The sequence below is a fragment of the Taudactylus pleione genome, unplaced genomic scaffold (assembly GCF_031769625.1).
Source record: "Taudactylus pleione unplaced genomic scaffold, aTauple2 ptg001270l, whole genome shotgun sequence".
NCBI classification, from domain to species: Eukaryota; Metazoa; Chordata; class Amphibia; order Anura; family Myobatrachidae; genus Taudactylus; species Taudactylus pleione.
The window spans coordinates 1,452,501-1,460,000 of NW_028285670.1; the positions used below are offsets into that span (position 1 = coordinate 1,452,501).

The 7,500-nt window shown below is 37.6% G+C and overlaps 3 non-coding genes and 30 pseudogenes across 3 annotated transcripts; all 33 read right to left on the minus strand.

The window, feature by feature from the left end:
- LOC148449205 (5S ribosomal RNA) overlaps positions 1-94 on the minus strand; it is a 119-nt pseudogene extending 25 nt beyond the window's left edge.
- Positions 95-210: 116 nt separating this feature from the next.
- Positions 211-329, minus strand: LOC148449206 (5S ribosomal RNA; annotated as a pseudogene).
- Positions 330-445: 116 nt separating this feature from the next.
- Positions 446-564, minus strand: LOC148449207 (5S ribosomal RNA; annotated as a pseudogene).
- Positions 565-680: 116 nt separating this feature from the next.
- LOC148449208 (5S ribosomal RNA) lies at positions 681-799 on the minus strand (annotated as a pseudogene).
- Positions 800-915: 116 nt separating this feature from the next.
- On the minus strand, positions 916-1,034 carry LOC148449209 (5S ribosomal RNA; annotated as a pseudogene).
- Positions 1,035-1,150: 116 nt separating this feature from the next.
- Positions 1,151-1,269, minus strand: LOC148449210 (5S ribosomal RNA; annotated as a pseudogene).
- Positions 1,270-1,384: 115 nt separating this feature from the next.
- Positions 1,385-1,503, minus strand: LOC148449211 (5S ribosomal RNA; annotated as a pseudogene).
- A 116-nt stretch (positions 1,504-1,619) lies between these two features.
- On the minus strand, positions 1,620-1,738 carry LOC148449212 (5S ribosomal RNA; annotated as a pseudogene).
- Positions 1,739-1,854: 116 nt separating this feature from the next.
- On the minus strand, positions 1,855-1,973 carry LOC148449213 (5S ribosomal RNA; annotated as a pseudogene).
- A 116-nt stretch (positions 1,974-2,089) lies between these two features.
- Positions 2,090-2,208, minus strand: LOC148449214 (5S ribosomal RNA; annotated as a pseudogene).
- A 116-nt stretch (positions 2,209-2,324) lies between these two features.
- Positions 2,325-2,443, minus strand: LOC148449215 (5S ribosomal RNA; annotated as a pseudogene).
- A 116-nt stretch (positions 2,444-2,559) lies between these two features.
- Positions 2,560-2,678, minus strand: LOC148449216 (5S ribosomal RNA; annotated as a pseudogene).
- A 116-nt stretch (positions 2,679-2,794) lies between these two features.
- Positions 2,795-2,913, minus strand: LOC148449217 (5S ribosomal RNA; annotated as a pseudogene).
- A 116-nt stretch (positions 2,914-3,029) lies between these two features.
- On the minus strand, positions 3,030-3,148 carry LOC148449218 (5S ribosomal RNA; annotated as a pseudogene).
- A 115-nt stretch (positions 3,149-3,263) lies between these two features.
- Positions 3,264-3,382, minus strand: LOC148449219 (5S ribosomal RNA). Its single transcript, XR_015875679.1, has one exon. It is a non-coding gene; the product is annotated as a 5S ribosomal RNA (ribosomal RNA).
- Positions 3,383-3,498: 116 nt separating this feature from the next.
- On the minus strand, positions 3,499-3,617 carry LOC148449220 (5S ribosomal RNA; annotated as a pseudogene).
- A 116-nt stretch (positions 3,618-3,733) lies between these two features.
- On the minus strand, positions 3,734-3,852 carry LOC148449221 (5S ribosomal RNA; annotated as a pseudogene).
- Positions 3,853-3,968: 116 nt separating this feature from the next.
- Positions 3,969-4,087, minus strand: LOC148449222 (5S ribosomal RNA; annotated as a pseudogene).
- A 116-nt stretch (positions 4,088-4,203) lies between these two features.
- Positions 4,204-4,322, minus strand: LOC148449223 (5S ribosomal RNA; annotated as a pseudogene).
- Positions 4,323-4,438: 116 nt separating this feature from the next.
- LOC148449224 (5S ribosomal RNA) lies at positions 4,439-4,557 on the minus strand (annotated as a pseudogene).
- Positions 4,558-4,672: 115 nt separating this feature from the next.
- Positions 4,673-4,791, minus strand: LOC148449225 (5S ribosomal RNA; annotated as a pseudogene).
- Positions 4,792-4,907: 116 nt separating this feature from the next.
- LOC148449226 (5S ribosomal RNA) lies at positions 4,908-5,026 on the minus strand. Its single transcript, XR_015875570.1, has one exon. It is a non-coding gene; the product is annotated as a 5S ribosomal RNA (ribosomal RNA).
- Positions 5,027-5,134: 108 nt separating this feature from the next.
- On the minus strand, positions 5,135-5,253 carry LOC148449227 (5S ribosomal RNA; annotated as a pseudogene).
- A 118-nt stretch (positions 5,254-5,371) lies between these two features.
- LOC148449228 (5S ribosomal RNA) lies at positions 5,372-5,490 on the minus strand. The gene has a single exon (XR_015875398.1). It is a non-coding gene; the product is annotated as a 5S ribosomal RNA (ribosomal RNA).
- A 115-nt stretch (positions 5,491-5,605) lies between these two features.
- On the minus strand, positions 5,606-5,724 carry LOC148449229 (5S ribosomal RNA; annotated as a pseudogene).
- Positions 5,725-5,840: 116 nt separating this feature from the next.
- Positions 5,841-5,959, minus strand: LOC148449230 (5S ribosomal RNA; annotated as a pseudogene).
- A 116-nt stretch (positions 5,960-6,075) lies between these two features.
- Positions 6,076-6,194, minus strand: LOC148449231 (5S ribosomal RNA; annotated as a pseudogene).
- Positions 6,195-6,310: 116 nt separating this feature from the next.
- Positions 6,311-6,429, minus strand: LOC148449232 (5S ribosomal RNA; annotated as a pseudogene).
- A 116-nt stretch (positions 6,430-6,545) lies between these two features.
- Positions 6,546-6,664, minus strand: LOC148449233 (5S ribosomal RNA; annotated as a pseudogene).
- A 116-nt stretch (positions 6,665-6,780) lies between these two features.
- On the minus strand, positions 6,781-6,899 carry LOC148449234 (5S ribosomal RNA; annotated as a pseudogene).
- A 116-nt stretch (positions 6,900-7,015) lies between these two features.
- LOC148449235 (5S ribosomal RNA) lies at positions 7,016-7,134 on the minus strand (annotated as a pseudogene).
- A 115-nt stretch (positions 7,135-7,249) lies between these two features.
- LOC148449236 (5S ribosomal RNA) lies at positions 7,250-7,368 on the minus strand (annotated as a pseudogene).
- A 116-nt stretch (positions 7,369-7,484) lies between these two features.
- The window catches only part of LOC148449237 (5S ribosomal RNA), a 119-nt pseudogene continuing 103 nt past the window's right edge, over positions 7,485-7,500 (minus strand).

Consider the following 7,500-nt stretch of genomic DNA (forward strand, 5'->3'; position numbering starts at 1 on the left):
GTGGTCTCCCGTCCAAGTACCAACCAGGCCCAACACTGCATAGCCTCCAAGATCAGACGAGATTGGGCATGTCCAGGGTGGTTTGGCTGTAGGTGCTCAAAAGCTTTAACTTTAGACCTCTTTTACTTCTTAACTCAAGTAAATTCATTGATAAGTTGAAAAAATTTAATGTAAAATGTAATAGAAAAGACTGCTATGGCTGTATAAAAATACCTACTGCACCTGGTTTTCCCAGGAGGTCTCCCATCCAAGTACTGACCAGGCCCAACACTGCATAGCTACCAAGATCAGACGAGATTGGGCATGTCCAGTGTGGATTGGCTGTAGGTGCTCAAAAGCATTAACTTTAGACCTCTATTACTTCTTAACTCAAGGAAATTCATTGATAAGTTGAAAAAATTAAATGTAAAATGTAATAGAAAAGAATGTTATGGCAGTATATATTTACCTACAGCACCTGGTATTCCCAGGTGGTCTCCCATCCAAGTACTAACCAGGCCCAACACTGCATAGCTTCCAAGATCAGATGAGATTGGGCATGTCCTGTGTGGTTTGGCTGTAGGTGCTCAAAAACATTAACTTTAGACATCTTTTACTTCTTAACTCAAGTAAATTCATTGATAAGTTGAAAAAATTAAATGTAAAATTTAATAGAAATGAATGTTATGGCAGTATAAAATTACCTACAGCACCTGGTATTCCTAGGTGGTCTCCCATCCAAGTACTAACCAGGCCCAACACTGCATAGCTTCCAAAATCAGATGAGATTGGGCATGTCCAGTGTGGTTTGGCTGAAGGAGCTCAAAAAAATTAACTTTAGACCACTTTTACTTCTTAACTCAAGTAAATTCATTGATAAGTTGAAAAAATTAAATGTAAACTGTAAAAGAAAAGAATGTTATGGCAGTATAAAAATACCTACAGCACCTGGGATTCTTAGGTGGTCTCCCATCCAAGTTCAAACCAGGCCCAACACTGCATAGCTTCCAAGATCAGACGAGATTGGGCATGTCCAGTGTGGTTTGGCTGTAGGTGCTCAAAAGCATTAAATTTAGACCTCTATTACTTCTTAACTCAAGGAAATTCATTGATAAGTTGAAAAAATTAAATGTAAAATGTAATAGAAATGAATGTTATGGCAGTATAAAATTACCTACAGCACCTGGGATTCCTAGGTGGTCTCCCATCCAAGTACTAACCAGGCCCAACACTGCATAGCTTCCAAGATCAGACGAGATTGGGCATGTCCAGTGTGGTTTGGCTGAAGGAGCTCAAAAACATTAACTTTAGACCTCTTTTACTTCTTAACTCAAGAAAATTCAATGATAAGTTGAAAAATGAAATGAAAAATGTAATAGAAAAGAATGTTATGGCAGTATAAAATTACCTACAGCTCCTGGTATTCCCAGGTGGTCTCCCATCCAAGTACTAACCAGGCCCTACACTGCATAGCTTCCAAGATCAGACGAGATTGAGCATGTCCAGTGTGGTTTGACTGTAAGTGCTCAAAAACATTAACTTTAGACATCTTTTACTTCTTAACTCAAGTAAATTCATTTATAAGTTGAAAAAATTAAATGTAAAATTTAATAGAAAAGAATGTTATGGCAGTATAAAATTACCTACAGCACCTGGTATTCCCAGGTGGTCTCCCAGTCAAGTACTAACCAGGCCCAACACTGCATAGCTTCCAAAATCAGACAAGATTGGGCATGTCCAGTGTGGTTTGGCTGTAGGTGCTAAAAAACATTAACTTTAGACCTCTTTTACTACTTAACTCAAGTAAATTCATTGATAAGTTGAAAAAATGTAATGTAAAATGTAATAGAAAAGAATGTTATGGCTATATAAAATTACCTACAGCACCAGGTATTCCCAGGTGGTCTCCCGTCCAAGTACCAACCAGGCCCAACACTGCATAGCCTCCAAGATTAGACGAGATTGGGCATGTCCAGTGTGGTTTGGCTGTAGGTGCTCAAAAGCTTTAACTTTAGACCTCTTTTACTTCTTAACTCAAGTAAATTCATTGATAAGTTGAAAAAATTTAATGTAAAATGTAATAGAAAAGAATGTTATGGCAGTATAAATTTACATACAGCACCTGGTATTCCCAGGTGGTCTCCCATCCAAGTACTAACCAGGCACAACACTGCATAGCTTCCAAGATCAGATGAGATTGGGCATGTCCTGTGTGGTTTGGCTGTAGGTGCTCAAAAACATTAACTTTAGACATCTTTTACTTCTTAACTCAAGTAAATTCATTGATAAGTTGAAAAAATTAAATGTAAAATTTAATAGAAATGAATGTTATGGCAGTATAAAATTACCTACAGCACCTGGGATTCCTAGGTGGTCTCCCATCCAAGTACTAACCAGGCCCAACACTGCATAGCTTCCAAAATCAGACGAGATTGGGCATGTCCAGTGTGGTTTGGCTGAAGGAGCTCAAAAACATTAACTTTAGACCTCTTTTACTTCTTAACTCAAGTAAATTCATTGATAAGTTGAAAAAATTAAATGTAAACTGTAATAGAAAAGAATGTTATGGCAGTATAAAAATACCTACAGCACCTGGGATTCTTAGGTGGTCTCCCATCCAAGTTCAAACCAGGCCCAACACTGCATAGCTTCCAAGATCAGACGAGATTGGGCATGTCCAGTGTGGTTTGGCTGTAGGTGCTCAAAAGCATTAAATTTAGACCTCTATTACTTCTTAACTCAAGGAAATTCATTGATAAGTTGAAAAAATTAAATGTACAATGTAATAGAAAATAATGTTTTGGCTGTCTAAAATTACATACAGCACCTGGTATTCCCTGGTGGTTTCCCATCCAAGTACTAACCAGGCCCAACACTGCATAGCTTCCAAGATCAGATGAGATTGGGCATGTCCAGTGTGGTTTGACTGTAGGTGCTCAAAAGCATTAAATTTAGACCTCTATTACTTCTTAACTCAAGTAAATTCATTAATAAGTTGAAAAAATTAAATGTAAAATGTAATAGAAAAGAATGTTATGGCTGCATAAAATTACCTACAGCACCTGGAATTCCCAGGTGGTCTCCCATCCAAGCACTAACCTGGCCAAACACTGCACAGCTTCCAAGATCAGACGAGATTGGGCATGTCCAGTGTGGTTTGGATGAAGGTGCTCAAAGTATTAACTTTAGACCTCTATTACTTCTTAACTCAAGGAAATTCATTGATAAGTTGAAAAAATTAAATGTAAAATGTAATAGAAAAGAATGTTATGGCAGTATAAAATTACCTACAGCACCTGGTATTCCCAGGTGGTCTCCCATCCAAGTACTAACCAGGCCCAACACTGCATAGCTTCCAAGATCAGATGAGATTGGGCATGTCCAGTGTGGTTTGGCTGTAGGTGCTCAAAAACATTAACTTTAGACCTCTATTACTTCTTAACTCAAGTAAATTCTTTGATAAGTTGAAAAAATTAAATGTAAAATTTAATAGAAAAGAATGTTATGGCAGTATAAAATTACCTACAGCACCTGCTATTCCCAGGTGGTCTCCCATTCAAGTGCTAACCAGGCCCAACACTGCATAGCTTCCAAGATCAGACAAGATTGGGCATGTCCAGTGTGGTTTGGCTGTAGGCGCTAAAAAACATTAACTTTAGACCTCTTTTACTTCTTAACTCAAGTAAATTCATTGATAATTTGAAAAAATGTAATGTAAAATGTAATAGAAAAGAATGTTATGGCTATATAAAATTACCTACAGCACCTGGTATTCCCAGGTGGTCTCCCGTCCAAGTACTAACCAGGCCCAACACTTCAAAGCCTCCAAGATCAGACGAGATTGGGCTTGTCCAGTGTGGTTTGGCTGTAGGCGCTCAAAAGCATTAACTTTAGACCTCTATTACTTCTTAACTCAAGTAAATTCATTGATAAGTTGAAAAAATTAAATGTAAAATGTAATAGAAAAGACTGTTATGGCAGTATAAAAATACCTACAGCACTTGGGATTCTTAGGTAGTCTCCCATCCAAGTACTAACCCGGCCCAACACTGCATAGCTTCCAAGATCAGATGAGATTGGGCATGTCCAGTGTGGTTTGGCTGTAGGTGCTCAAAAACATTAACTTTAGATCTCTTTTACTTCTTAACTCAAGTAAATTCATAGATAAGTTGAAAAAATTAAATGTAAAATGTAATAGAAAAGAATGTTATGGCTGTCTAAAATTATCTACAGCACCTGATATTCCCAGGAGGTCTCCCATCCAAGTTCAAACCAGGCCCAACACTGCATAGCTTCCAAGATCAGACAAGATTGGGCATGTCCAGTGTGGTTTGGCTGTAGGTGCTCAAAAGCATTAAATTTAGACCTCTATTACTTCTTAACTCAAGGAAATTCATTGATAAGTTGAAAAAATTAAATGTAAAATGTAATAGAAAAGAATGTTATGGCAGTATAAAATTACCTACTGCACCTGGTATTCCCAGGTGGTCTCCCATCCAAGTACTAACCAGGCCCAACACTGCATAGCTTCCAAGATCAGATGAGATTGGGCATGTCCAGTGTGGTTTGGCTGAAGGAGCTCAAAAACATTAACTTTAGAACTCTTTTACTTCTTAACTAAAGTAAATTCAATGATAAGTTGAAAAATGAAATGAAAAATGTAATAGAAAAGAATGTTATGGCAGTATAAAATTACCTACAGCTCCTGGTATTCCCAGGTGGTCTCCCATCCAAGTACTAACCAGGCCCAACACTGCATAGCTTCCAAGATCAGACAAGATTGGGCATGTCCAGTGTGGTTTGGCTGTAGGTGCTCAAAAACATTAACTTTAGACCTCTATTACTTCTTAACTCAAGTAAACTTATTGATAAGTTGAAAAAATTAAATGTAAAATGTAATAGAAAAGAATGTTATGGCTGTATAAAATTACCTACAGCACCTGGTATTCCCAGGTGGTTTCCCATCCAAGTACTAACCAGGCCCAACACTGCATAGCTTCCAAGATCAGACGAGATTGGGCATGTCCAGTGTGGTTTGGCTGTAGGTGCTCAAAAACATTAACTTTAGACCTCTTTTACTTCTTAACTCAAGTAAATTCATTGATAAGTAGAAAATGTAAAATGTAATAGAAAAGAATGATTGGCTGTCTAAAATTACATACAGCACCTGGTATTCCCAGGTGGTCTCCCATCCAAGTACTAACCAGGCCCAACACTGCATAGCTTCCAAGATCAGACGAGATGGGGCATGTCCAGTGTGGTTTGGCTGAAGGAGCTCAAAAACATTAACTTTAGACCTCTTTTTTACTTCTTTACTCAAGTAAATTCATTGATAAGTTGAAAAAATTAAATGTAAAATGTAATAGAAAAGAATGGTATGGCTGCATAAAATTACCTACAGCACCTGGTATTCCCAGGTGGTCTCCCATCCAAGTACTAACCAGGCCCAACACTGCATAGCTTCCAAGATCAGACGAGATTGGGCATGTCCAGTGTGGTTTGGCTGTAGGTGCTCAAAAACTTTAACTTTAGACCTCTTTTACTTCTTAACTCAAGTAAATTCAATGACAAGTTGAAAAATTAAATGTAAAATGTAATAGAAAAGAATGTTATGGCAGTATAAAATTACCTACAGCTCCTGGTATTCCCAGGTGGTCTCCCATCCAAGTACTAACCAGGCCCTACACTGCATAGCTTCCAAGATCAGACGAGATTGAGCATGTCCAGTGTGGTTTGACTGTAAGTGCTCAAAAACATTAACTTTAGACATCTTTTACTTCTTAACTCAAGTAAATTCATTGATAAGTTGAAAAAATTAAATGTAAAATTTAATAGAAAAGAATGTTATGGCAGTATAAAATTACCTACAACACCTGGTATTCCCAGGTGGTCTCCAATTCAAGTACTAACCAGGCCCAACACTGCATAGCTTCCAAGATCAGATGAGATTGGGCATGTCCAGTGTAGTTTGGCTGTAGGCGCTAAAAAACATTAACTTTAGACCTCTTTTACTACTTAACTCAAGTAAATTCATTGATAAGTTGAAAAAATGTAATGTAAAATGTAATAGAAAAGAATGTTATGGCTATATAAAATTACCTACAGCACCAGGTATTCCCAGGTGGTCTCCCGTCCAAGTACCAACCAGGCCCAACACTGCATAGCCTCCAAGATCAGACGAGATTGGGCATGTCCAGTGTGGTTTGGCTGTAGATGCTCAAAAGCTTTAACTTTAGACCTCTATTACTTCTTAACTCAAGTAAATTCATTGATAAGTTGAAAAAATGTAATGTAAAATGTAATAGAAAAGAATGTTATGGCTATATAAAATTACCTACAGCACCTGGTATTCCCAGGTGGTCTCCCGTCCAAGTACTAACCAGGCCCAACCCTGCAAAGCCTCCAAGATCAAACGAGATTGTGCATGTCCAGTGTGGTTTGGCTGTAGGTGCTCAAAAGCATTAACTTTAGACCTCTATTACTTCTTAACTCAAGTAAATTCATTGATAAGTTGAAAAAATTAAATGTAAACTGTAATAGAAAAGAATGTTATGGCAGTATAAAATTACCTACAGCACCTGGGATTCCTAGGTGGTCTCCCATCCAAGTACTAACCAGGCCCAATACTGCATAGCTTCCAAGATAAGACGAGATTGGGCATGTCCAGTGTGGTTTGGCTGTAGGTGCTCAAAAACATTAACTTTAGACCTCTTTTACTTCTTAACTCAAGTAAATTCATTGATAAGTAGAAAAAATTAAATGTACAATGTAATAGAAAAGAATGTTTTGGCTGTCTAAAATTACATACAGCACCTGGTATTCCCTGGTGGTTTCCCATCCAAGTACTAACCAGGCCCAACACTGCATAGCTTCCAAGATCAGATGAGATTGGGCATGTCCAGTGTGGTTTGACTGTAGGTGCTCAAAAGCATTAAATTTAGACCTCTATTACTTCTTAACTCAAGTAAATTCATTAATAAGTTGAAAAAATTAAATGTAAAATGTAATAGAAAAGAATGTTATGGCTGCATAAAATTACCTACAGCACCTGGAATTCCCAGGTGGTCTCCCATCCAAGCACTAACCTGGCCAAACACTGCACAGCTTCCAAGATCAGACGAGATTGGGCATGTCCAGTGTGGTTTGGCTGTAGGTGCTCAAAGTCTTAACTTTAGACCTCTATTACTTCTTAACTCAAGGAAATTCATTGATAAGTTGAAAAAATTAAATGTAAAATGTAATAGAAAAGAATGTTATGGCAGTATAAAATTACCTACAGCACCTGGTATTCCCAGGTGGTCTCCCATCCAAGTACTAACCAGGCCCAACACTGCATAGCTTTCAAGATCAGATGAGATTGGGCATGTCCAGTGTGGTTTGGCTGTAGGTGCTCAAAAACATTAACTTTAGACCTCTATTACTTCTTAACTCAAGTAAATTCATTGATAAGTTGAAAAAATTAAATGTAAAATTTAATAGAAAAGAATGTTATGGCAGTATAAAATTACCTACAGCACCTGC